Source organism: Camelus dromedarius, chromosome 23, assembly GCF_036321535.1.
Source record: "Camelus dromedarius isolate mCamDro1 chromosome 23, mCamDro1.pat, whole genome shotgun sequence".
NCBI lineage: Eukaryota > Metazoa > Chordata > Mammalia > Artiodactyla > Camelidae > Camelus > Camelus dromedarius.
The window spans coordinates 30,949,177-30,967,345 of NC_087458.1; positions in this window are offsets into that span (position 1 = coordinate 30,949,177).

The window sequence follows — 18,169 nt, forward strand, 5'->3', positions numbered from 1 at the left end:
CTCCAACTCGTATTTACAGTGAAAACTACAGGAAATTCAAAAAGGCACTAGTAAACAGACTGAGAAACAAGAGTATAAGTTTCTCCTGCAACCCGTTCCTTTGTGCTAGATGAACGAACTTCTCTCCACATGCTCAGATCTGAGGGTTAAGTGTGTGTGAAAGCCGTTCTTCACCTTGCTTGTTGGGAACACAAAGTTTCTTTTCAGTTGCAAACTCCACTCCATACATATATATGGGGAGGTACTAGCTCCAACTCGGTTTTACAGTGAAAACTGCAGGAACTTCAAACCGGCAGTAGGAAACAGACTGAGAAATCAGAGTAAAAAATTCCCCTGCAACCCGTTCCCTTTGTGCTAGATGAACGAAGGTCTCTCCACATGCTCAGTTCTGAGAGATAAGTGTGTGTGAAAGCCGTTCTTCACCTAGCTTGTTGGGAACACAAAGTTTCTTTTCAGTTGCAAACTCCTCTCCATACATATATATGGGGAGGAACTAGCTCCAACTCTGTTTTACAGTGAAAACTGCAGGAACATCAAACCGGCACTAGGAAACAGAATGAGAAACCAGATTAAAAGTTTCTCCTGCAACCCGTTCCCTTTGTGCTAGATGAACGAAGGTCTCTCCACATGCTCAGTTCTGAGAGATAAGTGTGTGTGAAAGCCGTCCTTCAACTTGCTTGTTGGGAACACAAAGTTTCTTTACAGTTGCAAACTCCTCTCCATAAATATATATGGGGAAGTACTAGCGCCAACTCGGTTTTACAGTGAAAACTGCAGGAACTTCAAACCGGCACTAGGAAACAGACTGAGAAACCAGAGTAAAAGTTTCTCCTGCAACCCGTTCCGTTTGTGCTAGATGAACGAAAGTCTCTCAACATGCTCAGTTCTGAGAGATAACTGTGTTTGAAAGCCGTCCTTCACCTAGCTTGTTGGGAACACAAAGTTTCTTTTCAGTTGCAAACTCCACTCCATACATATATATGAGTAGGTAGGAGCTCCAAATCCGTTTTACAGTGAAATCTGCAGAAACTTCAAACCGGCACTAGGAAACAGACTGGGAAACCAGAGTAAAAATTTCTCCTGCAATCCGTTCCCTTTGTGCTAGATGAACGAACGTCTCTCCACATTCTCATTTCTGAGAGTTAAGTGTGTGTGAAAGCCGTCCTTCATCTAGCTTGTAGGGAACACAAAGTTTCTTTTCACTTGCAAACACCACTCCATACATATATATGAGGATGTACGAGCTGCAACTCGGTTTAACAGTGAAAACTGCAGTAACTTCATACAGGCACTAGGAAACAGACTGAGAAACCAGAGTAATACTTTCTCCTGCAACCCGTTCCCATTTTGCTACATGAACGAACGTCACTCCACATGCTCAAATCTGTGAGATAAGTGTGTGTGAAAGCCGTCCTTCACCTAGCTTGTTGGGAGCACAAGTTTCTATTCACTTGCAAACTCCACTCCATACATTTATATGGGGATGTACGAGCAGCAACTCGGTTTTACACTGAAAACTGCAATATCTTCAAACCGGCGCTAGGAAACATACTGAGAAACCAGAGTAAAAGTTTCTCCTGCAACCCGTTACCTTTGTGCTAGATGAACGAACGTCTCTCCACATGCTCAGATCTGAGGTTTAAGTGTGTGTGAAAGCCGTCCTTCACATTGCTTGTTGGGAACACAAAGTTTCTTTTCTCTTGCAAACTCCACTCCATACATATATATGGGGAGGTACTAGCTCCAACTCGGTTTTACAGTGAAAACTGCAGGAACTTCAAACCGGCAGTAGGAAACATACTGAGAAATCAGAGTAAAAGTTTCTCCTGCAACCCGTTACCTTTGTGCTAGATGAACGAACGTCTCTCCACATGCTCAGATCTGAGGTTTAAGTGTGTGTGAAAGCCGTCCTTCACATTGCTTGTTGGGAACACAAAGTTTCTTTTCTCTTGCAAACTCCACTCCATACATATATATGGGGAGGTACTAGCTCCAACTCGGTTTTACAGTGAAAACTGCAGGAACTTCAAACCGGCAGTAGGAAACATACTGAGAAATCACAGTAAAAGATTCTCCTGCAACCCGTTCCCTTTGTGCTAGATGAACGAACGTCTCTCCACATGCTCAGTTCTGAGAGATAATTGTGTGTGAAAGCCGCCCTTCACCTAGTTTGTTGGGAACACAAAGTTTCTTTTCAGTTGCAAACTTCTCTCCATACATATATATGGGGAGGTACGAGCTCCAACTCGTATTTACAGTGAAAACTACAGGAAATTCAAAAAGGCACTAGTAAACAGACTGAGAAACAAGAGTATAAGTTTCTCCTGCAACCCGTTCCTTTGTGCTAGATGAACGAACTTCTCTCCACATGCTCAGATCTGAGGGTTAAGTGTGTGTGAAAGCCGTTCTTCACCTTGCTTGTTGGGAACACAAAGTTTCTTTTCAGTTGCAAACTCCACTCCATACATATATATGGGGAGGTACTAGCTCCAACTCGGTTTTACAGTGAAAACTGCAGGAACTTCAAACCGGCAGTAGGAAACAGACTGAGAAATCAGAGTAAAAAATTCCCCTGCAACCCGTTCCCTTTGTGCTAGATGAACGAAGGTCTCTCCACATGCTCAGTTCTGAGAGATAAGTGTGTGTGAAAGCCGTTCTTCACCTAGCTTGTTGGGAACACAAAGTTTCTTTTCAGTTGCAAACTCCTCTCCATACATATATATGGGGAGGAACTAGCTCCAACTCTGTTTTACAGTGAAAACTGCAGGAACATCAAACCGGCACTAGGAAACAGAATGAGAAACCAGATTAAAAGTTTCTCCTGCAACCCGTTCCCTTTGTGCTAGATGAACGAAGGTCTCTCCACATGCTCAGTTCTGAGAGATAAGTGTGTGTGAAAGCCGTCCTTCAACTTGCTTGTTGGGAACACAAAGTTTCTTTACAGTTGCAAACTCCTCTCCATAAATATATATGGGGAAGTACTAGCGCCAACTCGGTTTTACAGTGAAAACTGCAGGAACTTCAAACCGGCACTAGGAAACAGACTGAGAAACCAGAGTAAAAGTTTCTCCTGCAACCCGTTCCGTTTGTGCTAGATGAACGAAAGTCTCTCAACATGCTCAGTTCTGAGAGATAACTGTGTGTGAAAGCCGTCCTTCACCTAGCTTGTTGGGAACACAAAATTTCTTTTCAGTTGCAAACTCCACTCCATACATATATATGAGTAGGTAGGAGCTCCAAATCCGTTTTACAGTGAAATCTGCAGAAACTTCAAACCGGCACTAGGAAACAGACTGGGAAACCAGAGTAAAAATTTCTCCTGCAATCCGTTCCCTTTGTGCTAGATGAACGAACGTCTCTCCACATTCTCATTTCTGAGAGTTAAGTGTGTGTGAAAGCCGTCCTTCATCTAGCTTGTAGGGAACACAAAGTTTCTTTTCACTTGCAAACACCACTCCATACATATATATGAGGATGTACGAGCTGCAACTCGGTTTAACAGTGAAAACTGCAGTAACTTCATACAGGCACTAGGAAACAGACTGAGAAACCAGAGTAATACTTTCTCCTGCAACCCGTTCCCATTTTGCTACATGAACGAACGTCACTCCACATGCTCAAATCTGTGAGATAAGTGTGTGTGAAAGCCGTCCTTCACCTAGCTTGTTGGGAGCACAAGTTTCTATTCACTTGCAAACTCTACTCCATACATTTATATGGGGATGTACGAGCAGCAACTCGGTTTTACACTGAAAACTGCAATATCTTCAAATCGGCGCTAGGAAACATACTGAGAAACCAGAGTAAAAGTTTCTCCTGCAACCCGTTACCTTTGTGCTAGATGAACGAACGTCTCTCCACATGCTCAGATCTGAGGTTTAAGTGTGTGTGAAAGCCGTCTTTCACATTGCTTGTTGGGAACACAAAGTTTCTTTTCTCTTGCAAACTCCACTCCATACATATATATGGGGAGGTACTAGCTCCAACTCCGTTTTACAGTGAAAACTGCAGGAACTTCAAACCGGCAGTAGGAAACATACTGAGAAATCACAGTAAAAGATTCTCCTGCAACCCGTTCCCTTTGTGCTAGATGAACGAACGTCTCTCCACATGCTCAGTTCTGAGAGATAATTGTGTGTGAAAGCCGCCCTTCACCTAGTTTGTTGGGAACACAAAGTTTCTTTTCAGTTGCAAACTCCTCTCCATACATATATATGGGGAGGTACGAGCTCCAACTCGTATTTACAGTGAAAACTACAGGAAATTCAAAAAGGCACTAGTAAACAGACTGAGAAACAAGAGTATAAGTTTCTCCTGCAACCCGTTCCTTTGTGCTAGATGAACGAACTTCTCTCCACATGCTCAGATCTGAGGGTTAAGTGTGTGTGAAAGCCATTCTTCACCTTGCTTGTTGGGAACACAAAGTTTCTTTTCAGTTGCAAACTCCACTCCATACATATATATGGGGAGGTACTAGCTCCAACTCGGTTTTACAGTGAAAACTGCAGGAACTTCAAACCGGCAGTAGGAAACAGACTGAGAAATCAGAGTAAAAAATTCCCCTGCAACCCGTTCCCTTTGTGCTAGATGAACGAAGGTCTCTCCACATGCTCAGTTCTGAGAGATAAGTGTGTGTGAAAGCCGTTCTTCACCTAGCTTGTTGGGAACACAAAGTTTCTTTTCAGTTGCAAACTCCTCTCCATACATATATATGGGGAGGAACTAGCTCCAACTCTGTTTTACAGTGAAAACTGCAGGAACATCAAACCGGCACTAGGAAACAGAATGAGAAACCAGATTAAAAGTTTCTCCTGCAACCCGTTCCCTTTGTGCTAGATGAACGAAGGTCTCTCCACATGCTCAGTTCTGAGAGATAAGTGTGTGTGAAAGCCGTCCTTCAACTTGCTTGTTGGGAACACAAAGTTTCTTTACACTTGCAAACTCCTCTCCATAAATATATATGTTGAAGTACTAGCGCCAAATCGGTTTTACAGTGAAAACTGCAGGAACTTCAAACCGGCACTAGGAAACAGACTGAGAAACCAGAGTAAAAGTTTCTCCAGCAACCCGTTCCCTTTGTGCTAGATGAACGAACGTCTCTCCACATGCTCAGTTCTGACAGATAAGTGGGTGAAAGCCGTATTTCACCAAGCTTGTTGGGAACACAAAGTTTCTTTTCAGTTGCAAACTCCCCTCCATACATTTATATGGGGAGGTACTAGCTCCAACACAGTTTTACAGTGAAAACTACAGGAACTTCAGTCCGGCACTAGGTATCAGACGGAGATACCAGATTAAAAGTTTCTCCAGCAAACCGTTCCCTTTTTGCTAGATGAACGAATGTCTCTCCACATGCTAAGTTCTAAGATTTAAGTGTGTGTGAAAGCCGTCCTTAACCTAGCTTGTTGGGAACACAAAGTTTCTTTTAACTTGCAAACTCCACTGCATACATATATATGGGGAGGTACGAGCTCCAACTCGGTTTTAAAGTGAAAACTGCAGTAAATTCAAACCGGCACTAGGAAACGGACTGAGAAAACATAGCAAAAGCTTCTCCTGCAACCCGTTCCCTTTTTGCTAGATGAACGAACGTCTCTCCACATGCTCAGTTCTGAGAGATAAGTGTGTGTGAAAGCCGTACTTCAATTTGCTTGCTGGGAACACAAAGTTTCTTTTCACTTGCAAACTCCACTCCATACGTATATATGGGTATGTACGAGCTGCAAATCGGTTTTACAGGGAAAACTGCAGTAATTTCAAACCGGCGCTAGGAAACAGACTGAGAAACCAGAGTAAAAATTTCTCCTGCAACCCGTTCCCTTTGTGTTAGATGAACGAAAGTCTCTCCACATGCTCAGTTCTGAGAAATAAGTGTGTGTGAAAGCCGTCCTTCACCTAGCTTGTTGGGAACACAAAATTTCTTTTCAGTTGCAAACTCCACTCCATACATATATATGGTGAGGTACGAGCTCCAAACCGGTTTTACAGTGAAAACTGCAGTAAATTCAAACCGACGCTAGGAAACAGACTGAGAAACCAGAGTAAAAGTTTCTCCTGCAACCCGTTTCCTTTGTGCTAGATGAACGAACGTCTCTCCACATGCTCAGTTCTGAGAGATATGTGTGTGTGAAAGCCGTCCTTCACATAGCTTGTTGGGAACACAAAGTTTCTTTTCAGTTGCAAATTCCACTCCATACATATATATGGGGAAGTACGATCTCCAACTCGGTTTTACAGTGAAAACTGCAGTAACTTCAAACCGGCACTAGGAAACAGACTGGGAATCCAGAGTAAAAGTTTCTCCTGCAACCTGTTCCATTTGTGCTAGATGTACGAACGTCTCTCCACATGCTCAGTTCTGAGAGATAAGTGTGTGTGAAAGCCGTCCTTCACCTAGTTTGTGGGAACACAAAGTTTCTTTTCACTTGCAAACTACACTCCATACATATATATGGGGAGGTACGAGCTCCAACTCGGTTTTACAGTGAAAACTGCAGTAACTTCAAACCGGCACTAGGAAACAGACTGAGAAACCAGAGTAAAGTTTCCCCTGCAAAGCGTTCCCTTTGTGCTAGATGAACGATAGTCTCTCCACATGCTCAGATCTGAGAGATAATTGTGTGTGAAAGCCGTCCTTCACCTAGCTTGTTGGGGACACAAAGTTTCTTTTCAGTTGCAATCTCCACTCCATACATATATATGGGTAGGTACTATCTCCAAATCTTTTTTAAAGTGAAAAATGCAGGAACTTCAAACCGGCACTAGGAAACACACTGAGAAACCAGAGTAAAAATTTCTCCTGCAACCCGTTCCATTTGTGCTAGATGAACGAACGTCTCTCCACATGCTAAGTTCTGAGAGATAATTGTGTGTGAAAGCCGTCCTTCACCTAGTTTGTTGGGAACACAAAGTTTGTTTTCAGTTGCAAACTCCACTCCATACATATATATGGGGAGGTACTAGCTCCAACAAGGTTTTACAGTGAAAACTGCAGGAACTTCAAGCCGGCAATAGGAAACATACTGAGAAACCAGAGAAAAAGTTTCTACTGCAACCCGTTCCCTTTGTGCTAGATGAACGAATGTCTCTCCCCATGCTCAGTTCTGAGAGATAAGTGTGTGTGAAAGCCTTCCTTCACGTAACTTGTGGGGACCCCAAAGTTTCTGTTCACTTGCAAACTCCACTCCATACATATATACGGGGAGTTACTAGCTCCAACTCGGTTTTACAGTGAAAAGTGCCGGAACTTCAAACCGGCCCTATGAAACAGACATAAAAACCAGAGTAAAAGATTCTCCTGCAACCCGTTCCCTTTGTGCTAGATGAACGAAAGTCTATCCACATGCTCAGTTCTGAAGAGATAAGTGTGTGTGATAGCCGTCCTTCAAATAGCTTGTGGGGAACATAAAGATTCTTTTCAGTTGCAAACTCCACTCCATAAAAATATATGGGGAGGTACTAGCTCTAACTCGGTTTTACAGTGAAAACTGCAGGAAATTCATACCGGCAGTAGGAAACAGACTGAGAAACCAGAGTAAAAGTTTCTCCTGCAACCCGTTCCCTTTGTGCTAGATGAACGAAAGTCTCTCCACATGCTCAGTTCTGAGAGATAAGTGTGTGTGAAAGCCGTCCTTCACCTAGCTTGTTGGGAACACAAAGTTTCTTTTCAGTTGCAAACTCCACTCCATAAATATATATGTAGAGGTACTAGCTCCAACTCGGTTTTACAGTGAAAACTGCAGGAACTTCAAACCGGCACGAGGAAACAGACTGAGAAACCACAGTAAAAGTTTCTCCTGCAACCCGTTTCCTTTGTGATAGATGAACGAACGTCTCTCCACATGCTCAGTTCTGAGAGATAAGTGTGTGTGAATGCCTTCCTTCAAATAGCTTCTTGGGAACCCAAAGTTTCTTTTCACTTGCAAACTACACTACATACATATATATGGGTAGATTCTATCTCCAACTCGTTTTTACACAGAAAAATGCAGGAAATTCACACTGGCACTAGGAAACAGACTGAGAAACCAGAGTAAAAGTTTCTCCTGCAACCCGTTCCCTTTGTGCTAGATGAACGAACGTCTCTCCACATGCTCAGTTCTGAGAGATAAGTGTGAGTGAAAGCCGTCCTTCACATAGCTTGTTGGGAACCCAAAGTTTCTTTTCACTTGCAAACTACACCCCATACATATATATGGGTAGGTACTATCTCCAACTCGTTTTTACAGTGAAAAATGCAGGAACTTCAAACCGGCACTAGGAAACAGACTGAGAAAACAGAGTAAAACTTTCTACTTCAACCCGTTCCCTGTGTGCTAGATGAACGAATTTCTCTCCACATGCTCAGTTCTGAGAGATAAGTGTGTGTGAAAGCCGTACTTCACGTAACTTGTTGGGAACACAAAGTTTCTTTTCAGTTGCAAACTCCACTCCATACATATATATGGGGAGGTACTAGTTCTAACTCAGTTTTACAGTGAAAACTGCAGGAACTTCAAGCCGGCAATAGGAAACAGACTGAGAAACCAGAGTAAAAGTTTCTCCAGCAACCCGTTCCCTTTGTGCTAGATGAACGAACGACTCTCCACATGCTCAGTTCTGAGAGAAAATTGTGTGTGAAAGCCGTCCTTCATATAGCTTGTTGTGAACACATGGTTTCTTTTCAGTTGCAAACTCCACTCCATACATTTATATGGGGAGGTACGAGCTCCAACTCGTATTTACAGTGAAAACTACAGGAAATTCAAAAAGGCACTAGTAAACAGACTGAGAAACAAGAGTATAAGTTTCTCCTGCAACCCGTTCCTTTGTGCTAGATGAACGAACTTCTCTCCACATGCTCAGATCTGAGGGTTAAGTGTGTGTGAAAGCCGTCCTTCATCTAGCTTGTTGGGAACACAAAGTTTCTTTTCAGATGCAAAATCCACTCCATACATATATAAGGGGAGGTACTAGCTCCAACTCGGTTTTACAGTGAAAACTGCAGGAACTTCAAACCGGCATGAGGAAACAGACTGAGAAACCACAGTAAAAGTTTTTCCTGCAACCCGTTTCCTTTGTGATAGATGAACGAACGTCTCTCCACATGCTCAGTTCTGAGAGATAAGTGTGTGTGAATGCCTTCCTTCAAATAGCTTCTTGGGAACCCAAAGTTTCTTTTCACTTGCAAACTACACTACATACATATATATGGGTAGATTCTATCTCCAACTCGTTTTTACACTGAAAAATGCAGGAAATTCACACTGGCACTAGGAAACAGACTGAGAAACCAGAGTAAAAGTTTCTCCTGCAACCTGTTCCCTTTGTGCTAGATGAACGAACGTCTCTCCACATGCTCAGTTCTGAGAGATAAGTGTGAGTGAAAGCCGTCCTTCACATAGCTTGTTGGGAACCCAAAGTTTCTTTTCACTTGCAAACTACACCCCATACATATATATGGGTAGGTACTAGCTCCAACTCGTTTTTACAGTGAAAACTGCAGGAACTTCAAACCGGCACTGGGAAACAGACTGAGAAACCAGAGTAAAAGTTTCTCCTGCAAACCGTTCCCTTTGTGCTAGATGAAAGAACTTCTCTCCACATGCTCAGTTCTGAGAGAAAATTGTGTGTGAAAGCCGTCCTTCATATAGCTTGTTGTGAACACATGGTTTCTTTTCAGTTGCAAACTCCACTCCATACATTTATATGGGGAGGTACGAGCTCCAACTCGTATTTACAGTGAAAACTACAGGAAATTCAAAAAGGCACTAGTAAACAGACTGAGAAACAAGAGTATAAGTTTCTCCTGCAACCCGTTCCTTTGTGCTAGATGAACGAACTTCTCTCCACATGCTCAGATCTGAGGGTTAAGTGTGTGTGAAAGCCGTCCTTCATCTAGCTTGTTGGGAACACAAAGTTTCTTTTCAGATGCAAAATCCACTCCATACATATATAAGGGGAGGTACTATCTCCAACTCGGTTTTACAGTGAAAACTGCAGGAACTTCAAACCGGCACGAGGAAACAGACTGAGAAACCAGAGTAAAAGTTTCTCCTGCAACCCGTTTCCTTTGTGATAGATGAACGAACGTCTCTCCACATGCTCAGTTCTGAGAGATAAGTGTGTGTGAATGCCTTCCTTCAAATAGCTTCTTGGGAACCCAAAGTTTCTTTTCACTTGCAAACTACACTACATACATATATATGGGTAGATTCTATCTCCAACTCGTTTTTACACTGAAAAATGCAGGAAATTCACACTGGCACTAGGAAACAGACTGAGAAACCAGAGTAAAAGTTTCTCCTGCAACCTGTTCCCTTTGTGCTAGATGAACGAACGTCTCTCCACATGCTCAGTTCTGAGAGATAAGTGTGAGTGAAAGCCGTCCTTCACATAGCTTGTTGGGAACACAAAGTTTCTTTTCACTTGCAAACTACACCCCATACATATATATGGGTAGGTACTATCTCCAACTCGTTTTTACAGTGAAAAATGCAGGAACTTCAAACCGGCACTAGGAAACAGACTGAGAAACCAGAGTAAAACTTTCTACTTCAACCCGTTCCCTGTGTGCTAGATGAACGAATTTCTCTCCACATGCTCAGTTCTGAGAGATAAGTGTGTGTGAAAGCCGTACTTCACGTAACTTGTTGGGAACACAAAGTTTCTTTTCAGTTGCAAACTCCACTCCATACATATATATGGGGAGGTACTAGTTCTAACTCAGTTTTACAGTGAAAACTGCAGGAACTTCAAACCGGCACTAGGAAACAGACTGAGAAACCAGAGTAAAACTTTCTACTTCAACCCGTTCCCTGTGTGCTAGATGAACGAATTTCTCTCCACATGCTCAGTTCTGAGAGATAAGTGTGTGTGAAAGCCGTCCTTCACCTAGCTTGTTGGGAGCACAAGTTTCTATTCACTTGCAAACTCCACTCCATACATTTATATGGGGATGTACGAGCAGCAACTCGGTTTTACAGTGAAAACTGCAATATCTTCAAACCGGCGCTAGGAAACATACTGAGAAACCAGAGTAAAAGTTTCTCCTGCAACCCGTTACCTTTGTGCTAGATGAACGAACGTCTCTCCACATGCTCAGATCTGAGGTTTAAGTGTGTGTGAAAGCCGTCCTTCACATTGCTTGTTGGGAACACAAAGTTTCTTTTCTCTTGCAAACTCCACTCCATACATATATATGGGGAGGTACTAGCTCCAACTCGGTTTTACAGTGAAAACTGCAGGAACTTCAAACCGGCAGTAGGAAACATACTGAGAAATCACAGTAAAAGATTCTCCTGCAACCCGTTCCCTTTGTGCTAGATGAACGAACGTCTCTCCACATGCTCAGTTCTGAGAGATAATTGTGTGTGAAAGCCGCCCTTCACCTAGTTTGTTGGGAACACAAAGTTTCTTTTCAGTTGCAAACTCCTCTCCATACATATATATGGGGAGGTACGAGCTCCAACTCGTATTTACAGTGAAAACTACAGGAAATTCAAAAAGGCACTAGTAAACAGACTGAGAAACAAGAGTATAAGTTTCTCCTGCAACCCGTTCCTTTGTGCTAGATGAACGAACTTCTCTCCACATGCTCAGATCTGAGGGTTAAGTGTGTGTGAAAGCCGTTCTTCACCTTGCTTGTTGGGAACACAAAGTTTCTTTTCAGTTGCAAACTCCACTCCATACATATATATGGGGAGGTACTAGCTCCAACTCGGTTTTACAGTGAAAACTGCAGGAACATCAAACCGGCAGTAGGAAACAGACTGAGAAATCAGAGTAAAAAATTCCCCTGCAACCCGTTCCCTTTGTGCTAGATGAACGAAGGTCTCTCCACATGCTCAGTTCTGAGAGATAAGTGTGTGTGAAAGCCGTTCTTCACCTAGCTTGTTGGGAACACAAAGTTTCTTTTCAGTTGCAAACTCCTCTCCATACATATATATGGGGAGGAACTAGCTCCAACTCTGTTTTACAGTGAAAACTGCAGGCACATCAAACCGGCACTAGGAAACAGAATGAGAAACCAGAGTAAAAGTTTCTCCTGCAACCCGTTCCCTTTGTGCTAGATGAACGAAGGTCTCTCCACATGCTCAGTTCTGAGAGATAAGTGTGTGTGAAAGCCGTCCTTCAACTTGCTTGTTGGGAACACAAAGTTTCTTTACAGTTGCAAACTCCTCTCCATAAATATATATGGGGAAGTACTAGCGCCAACTCGGTTTTACAGTGAAAACTGCAGGAACTTCAAACCGGCACTAGGAAACAGACTGAGAAACCAGAGTAAAAGTTTCTCCTGCAACCCGTTCCGTTTGTGCTAGATGAACGAAAGTCTCTCAACATGCTCAGTTCTGAGAGATAACTGTGTGTGAAAGCCGTCCTTCACCTAGCTTGTTGGGAACACAAAGTTTCTTTTCAGTTGCAAACTCCACTCCATACATATATATGAGTAGGTAGGAGCTCCAAATCCGTTTTACAGTGAAAACTGCAGAAACTTCAAACCGGCACTAGGAAACAGACTGGGAAACCAGAGTAAAAATTTCTCCTGCAATCCGTTCCCTTTGTGCTAGATGAACGAACGTCTCTCCACATTCTCATTTCTGAGAGTTAAGTGTGTGTGAAAGCCGTCCTTCACCTAGCTTGTAGGGAACACAAAGTTTCTTTTCACTTGCAAACACCACTCCATACATATATATGGGGATGTACGAGCTGCAACTCGGTTTAACACTGAAAACTGCAGTAACTTCATACAGGCACTAGGAAACAGACTGAGAAACCAGAGTAATACTTTCTCCTGCAACCCGTTCCCATTTTGCTACATGAACGAACGTCACTCCACATGCTCAAATCTGTGAGATAAGTGTGTGTGAAAGCCGTCCTTCACCTAGCTTGTTGGGAGCACAAGTTTCTATTCACTTGCAAACTCCACTCCATACATTTATATGGGGATGTACGAGCAGCAACTCGGTTTTACAGTGAAAACTGCAATATCTTCAAACCGGCGCTAGGAAACATACTGAGAAACCAGAGTAAAAGTTTCTCCTGCAACCCGTTACCTTTGTGCTAGATGAACGAACGTCTCTCCACATGCTCAGATCTGAGGTTTAAGTGTGTGTGAAAGCCGTCCTTCACATTGCTTGTTGGGAACACAAAGTTTCTTTTCTCTTGCAAACTCCACTCCATACATATATATGGGGAGGTACTAGCTCCAACTCGGTTTTACAGTGAAAACTGCAGGAACTTCAAACCGGCAGTAGGAAACATACTGAGAAATCACAGTAAAAGATTCTCCTGCAACCCGTTCCCTTTGTGCTAGATGAACGAACGTCTCTCCACATGCTCAGTTCTGAGAGATAATTGTGTGTGAAAGCCGCCCTTCACCTAGTTTGTTGGGAACACAAAGTTTCTTTTCAGTTGCAAACTCCTCTCCATACATATATATGGGGAGGTACGAGCTCCAACTCGTATTTACAGTGAAAACTACAGGAAATTCAAAAAGGCACTAGTAAACAGACTGAGAAACAAGAGTATAAGTTTCTCTTGCAACCCGTTCCTTTGTGCTAGATGAACGAACTTCTCTCCACATGCTCAGATCTGAGGGTTAAGTGTGTGTGAAAGCCGTTCTTCACCTTGCTTGTTGGGAACACAAAGTTTCTTTTCAGTTGCAAACTCCACTCCATACATATATATGGGGAGGTACTAGCTCCAACTCGGTTTTACAGTGAAAACTGCAGGAACTTCAAACCGGCAGTAGGAAACAGACTGAGAAATCAGAGTAAAAAATTCCCCTGCAACCCGTTCCCTTTGTGCTAGATGAACGAAGGTCTCTCCACATGCTCAGTTCTGAGAGATAAGTGTGTGTGAAAGCCGTTCTTCACCTAGCTTGTTGGGAACACAAAGTTTCTTTTCAGTTGCAAACTCCTCTCCATACATATATATGGGGAGGAACTAGCTCCAACTCTGTTTTACAGTGAAAACTGCAGGCACATCAAACCGGCACTAGGAAACAGAATGAGAAACCAGAGTAAAAGTTTCTCCTGCAACCCGTTCCCTTTGTGCTAGATGAACGAAGGTCTCTCCACATGCTCAGTTCTGAGAGATAAGTGTGTGTGAAAGCCGTCCTTCAACTTGCTTGTTGGGAACACAAAGTTTCTTTACAGTTGCAAACTCCTCTCCATAAATATATATGGGGAAGTACTAGCGCCAACTCGGTTTTACAGTGAAAACTGCAGGAACTTCAAACCGGCACTAGGAAACAGACTGAGAAACCAGAGTAAAAGTTTCTCCTGCAACCCGTTCCGTTTGTGCTAGATGAACGAAAGTCTCTCAACATGCTCAGTTCTGAGAGATAACTGTGTGTGAAAGCCGTCCTTCACCTAGCTTGTTGGGAACACAAAGTTTCTTTTCAGTTGCAAACTCCACTCCATACATATATATGAGTAGGTAGGAGCTCCAAATCCGTTTTACAGTGAAAACTGCAGAAACTTCAAACCGGCACTAGGAAACAGACTGGGAAACCAGAGTAAAAATTTCTCCTGCAATCCGTTCCCTTTGTGCTAGATGAACGAACGTCTCTCCACATTCTCATTTCTGAGAGTTAAGTGTGTGTGAAAGCCGTCCTTCACCTAGCTTGTAGGGAACACAAAGTTTCTTTTCACTTGCAAACACCACTCCATACATATATATGGGGATGTACGAGCTGCAACTCGGTTTAACAGTGAAAACTGCAGTAACTTCATACAGGCACTAGGAAACAGACTGAGAAACCAGAGTAATACTTTCTCCTGCAACCCGTTCCCATTTTGCTACATGAACGAACGTCACTCCACATGCTCAAATCTGTGAGATAAGTGTGTGTGAAAGCCGTCCTTCACCTAGCTTGTTGGGAGCACAAGTTTCTATTCACTTGCAAACTCCACTCCATACATTTATATGGGGATGTACGAGCAGCAACTCGGTTTTACAGTGAAAACTGCAATATCTTCAAACCGGTGCTGGGAAACAGACTGAGAAACCAGAGTAAAAGTTTCTCCTGCAACCCGTTTCCTTTGTGCTAGATGAACGAACGTCTCTCCACATGCTCAGTTCTGAGAGATAAGTGTGTGTGAATGCCTTCCTTCAAATAGCTTCTTGGGAACCCAAAGTTTCTTTTCACTTGCAAACTACACTACATACATATATATGGGTAGATTCTATCTCCAACTCTTTTTTACACTGAAAAATGCAGGAAATTCACACTGGCACTAGGAAACAGACTGAGAAACCAGAGTAAAAGTTTCTCCTGCAACCCGTTCCCTTTGTGCTAGATGAACGAACGTCTCTCCACATGCTCAGTTCTGAGAGATAAGTGTGAGTGAAAGCCGTCCTTCACATAGCTTGTTGGGAACCCAAAGTTTCTTTTCACTTGCAAACTACACCCCATACATATATATGGGTAGGTACTATCTCCAACTCGTTTTTACAGTGAAAAATGCAGGAACTTCAAACCGGCACTAGGAAACAGACTGAGAAACCAGAGTAAAACTTTCTACTTCAACCCGTTCCCTGTGTGCTAGATGAACGAATTTCTCTCCACATGCTCAGTTCTGAGAGATAAGTGTGTGTGAAAGCCGTACTTCACGTAACTTGTTGGGAACACAAAGTTTCTTTTCAGTTGCAAACTCCACTCCATACATATATATGGGGAGGTACTAGTTCTAACTCAGTTTTACAGTGAAAACTGCAGGAACTTCAAACCGGCACTAGGAAACAGACTGAGAAACCAGAGTAAAACTTTCTACTTCAACCCGTTCCCTGTGTGCTAGATGAACGAATTTCTCTCCACATGCTCAGTTCTGAGAGATAAGTGTGTGTGAAAGCCGTCCTTCACCTAGCTTGTTGGGAGCACAAGTTTCTATTCACTTGCAAACTCCACTCCATACATTTATATGGGGATGTACGAGCAGCAACTCGGTTTTACAGTGAAAACTGCAATATCTTCAAACCGGCGCTAGGAAACATACTGAGAAACCAGAGTAAAAGTTTCTCCTGCAACCCGTTACCTTTGTGCTAGATGAACGAACGTCTCTCCACATGCTCAGATCTGAGGTTTAAGTGTGTGTGAAAGCCGTCCTTCACATTGCTTGTTGGGAACACAAAGTTTCTTTTCTCTTGCAAACTCCACTCCATACATATATATGGGGAGGTACTAGCTCCAACTCGGTTTTACAGTGAAAACTGCAGGAACTTCAAACCGGCAGTAGGAAACATACTGAGAAATCACAGTAAAAGATTCTCCTGCAACCCGTTCCCTTTGTGCTAGATGAACGAACGTCTCTCCACATGCTCAGTTCTGAGAGATAATTGTGTGTGAAAGCCGCCCTTCACCTAGTTTGTTGGGAACACAAAGTTTCTTTTCAGTTGCAAACTCCTCTCCATACATATATATGGGGAGGTACGAGCTCCAACTCGTATTTACAGTGAAAACTACAGGAAATTCAAAAAGGCACTAGTAAACAGACTGAGAAACAAGAGTATAAGTTTCTCCTGCAACCCGTTCCTTTGTGCTAGATGAACGAAATTCTCTCCACATGCTCAGATCTGAGGGTTAAGTGTGTGTGAAAGCCGTTCTTCACCTTGCTTGTTGGGAACACAAAGTTTCTTTTCAGTTGCCAACTCCACTCCATACATATATATGGGGAGGTACTAGCTCCAACTCTGTTTTACAGTGAAAACTGCAGGAACATCAAACCGGCAGTAGGAAACAGAATGAGAAACCAGAGTAAAATTTCTCCTGCAACCCGTTCCCTTTGCGCTAGATGAACGAAGGTCTCTCCACATGCTCAGTTCTGAGAGATAAGTGTGTGTGAAAGCCGTCCTTCAACTTGCTTGTTGGGAACACAAAGTTTCTTTACAGTTGCAAACTCCTCTCCATAAATATATATGGGGAAGTACTAGCGCCAACTCGGTTTTACAGTGAAAACTGCAGGAATTTCAAACCAGCACTAGGAAACAGACTGAGAAACCAGAGTAAAAGTTTCTCCTGCAACCCGTTCCGTTTGTGCTAGATGAACGAAAGTCTCTCAACATGCTCAGTTCTGAGAGATAACTGTGTGTGAAAGCCGTCCTTCACCTAGCTTGTTGGGAACACAAAGTTTCTTTTCAGTTGCAAACTCCACTCCATACATATATATGAGTAGGTAGGAGCTCCAAATCCGTTTTACAGTGAAAACTGCAGAAACTTCAAACCTGCACTAGGAAACAGACTGGGAAACCAGAGTAAAAATTTCTCCTGCAATCCGTTCCCTTTGTGCTAGATGAACGAACGTCTCTCCACATTCTCATTTCTGAGAGTTAAGTGTGTGTGAAAGCCGTCCTTCACCTAGCTTGTAGGGAACACAAAGTTTCTTTTCACTTGCAAACACCACTCCATACATATATATGGGGATGTACGAGCTGCAACTCGGTTTAACAGTGAAAACTGCAGTAACTTCATACAGGCACTAGGAAACAGACTGAGAAACCAGAGTAATACTTTCTCCTGCAACCCGTTCCCATTTTGCTACATGAACGAACATCACTCCACATGCTCAAATCTGTGAGATAAGTGTGGGTGAAAGCCGTCCTTCACCTAGCTTGTTGGGAGCACAAGTTTCTATTCACTTGCAAACTCCACTCCATACATTTATATGGGGATGTACGAGCAGCAACTCGGTTTTACAGTGAAAACTGCAATATCTTCAAACCGGTGCTAGGAAACATACTGAGAAACCAGAGTAAAAGTTTCTCCTGCAACCCGTTACCTTTGTGCTAGATGAACGAACGTCTCTCCACATGCTCAGATCTGAGGTTTAAGTGTGTGTGAAAGCCGTCCTTCAACTTGCTTGTTGGGAACACAAAGTTTCTTTACAGTTGCAAACTCCTCTCCATAAATATATATGGGGAAGTACTAGCGCCAACTCGGTTTTACAGTGAAAACTGCAGGAACTTCAAACCGGCACTAGGAAACAGACTGAGAAACCAGAGTAAAAGTTTCTCCTGCAACCCGTTCCGTTTGTGCTAGATGAACGAAAGTCTCTCAACATGCTCAGTTCTGAGAGATAACTGTGTGTGAAAGCCGTCCTTCACCTAGCTTGTTGGGAACACAAAGTTTCTTTTCAGTTGCAAACTCCACTCCATACATATATATGAGTAGGTAGGAGCTCCAAATCCG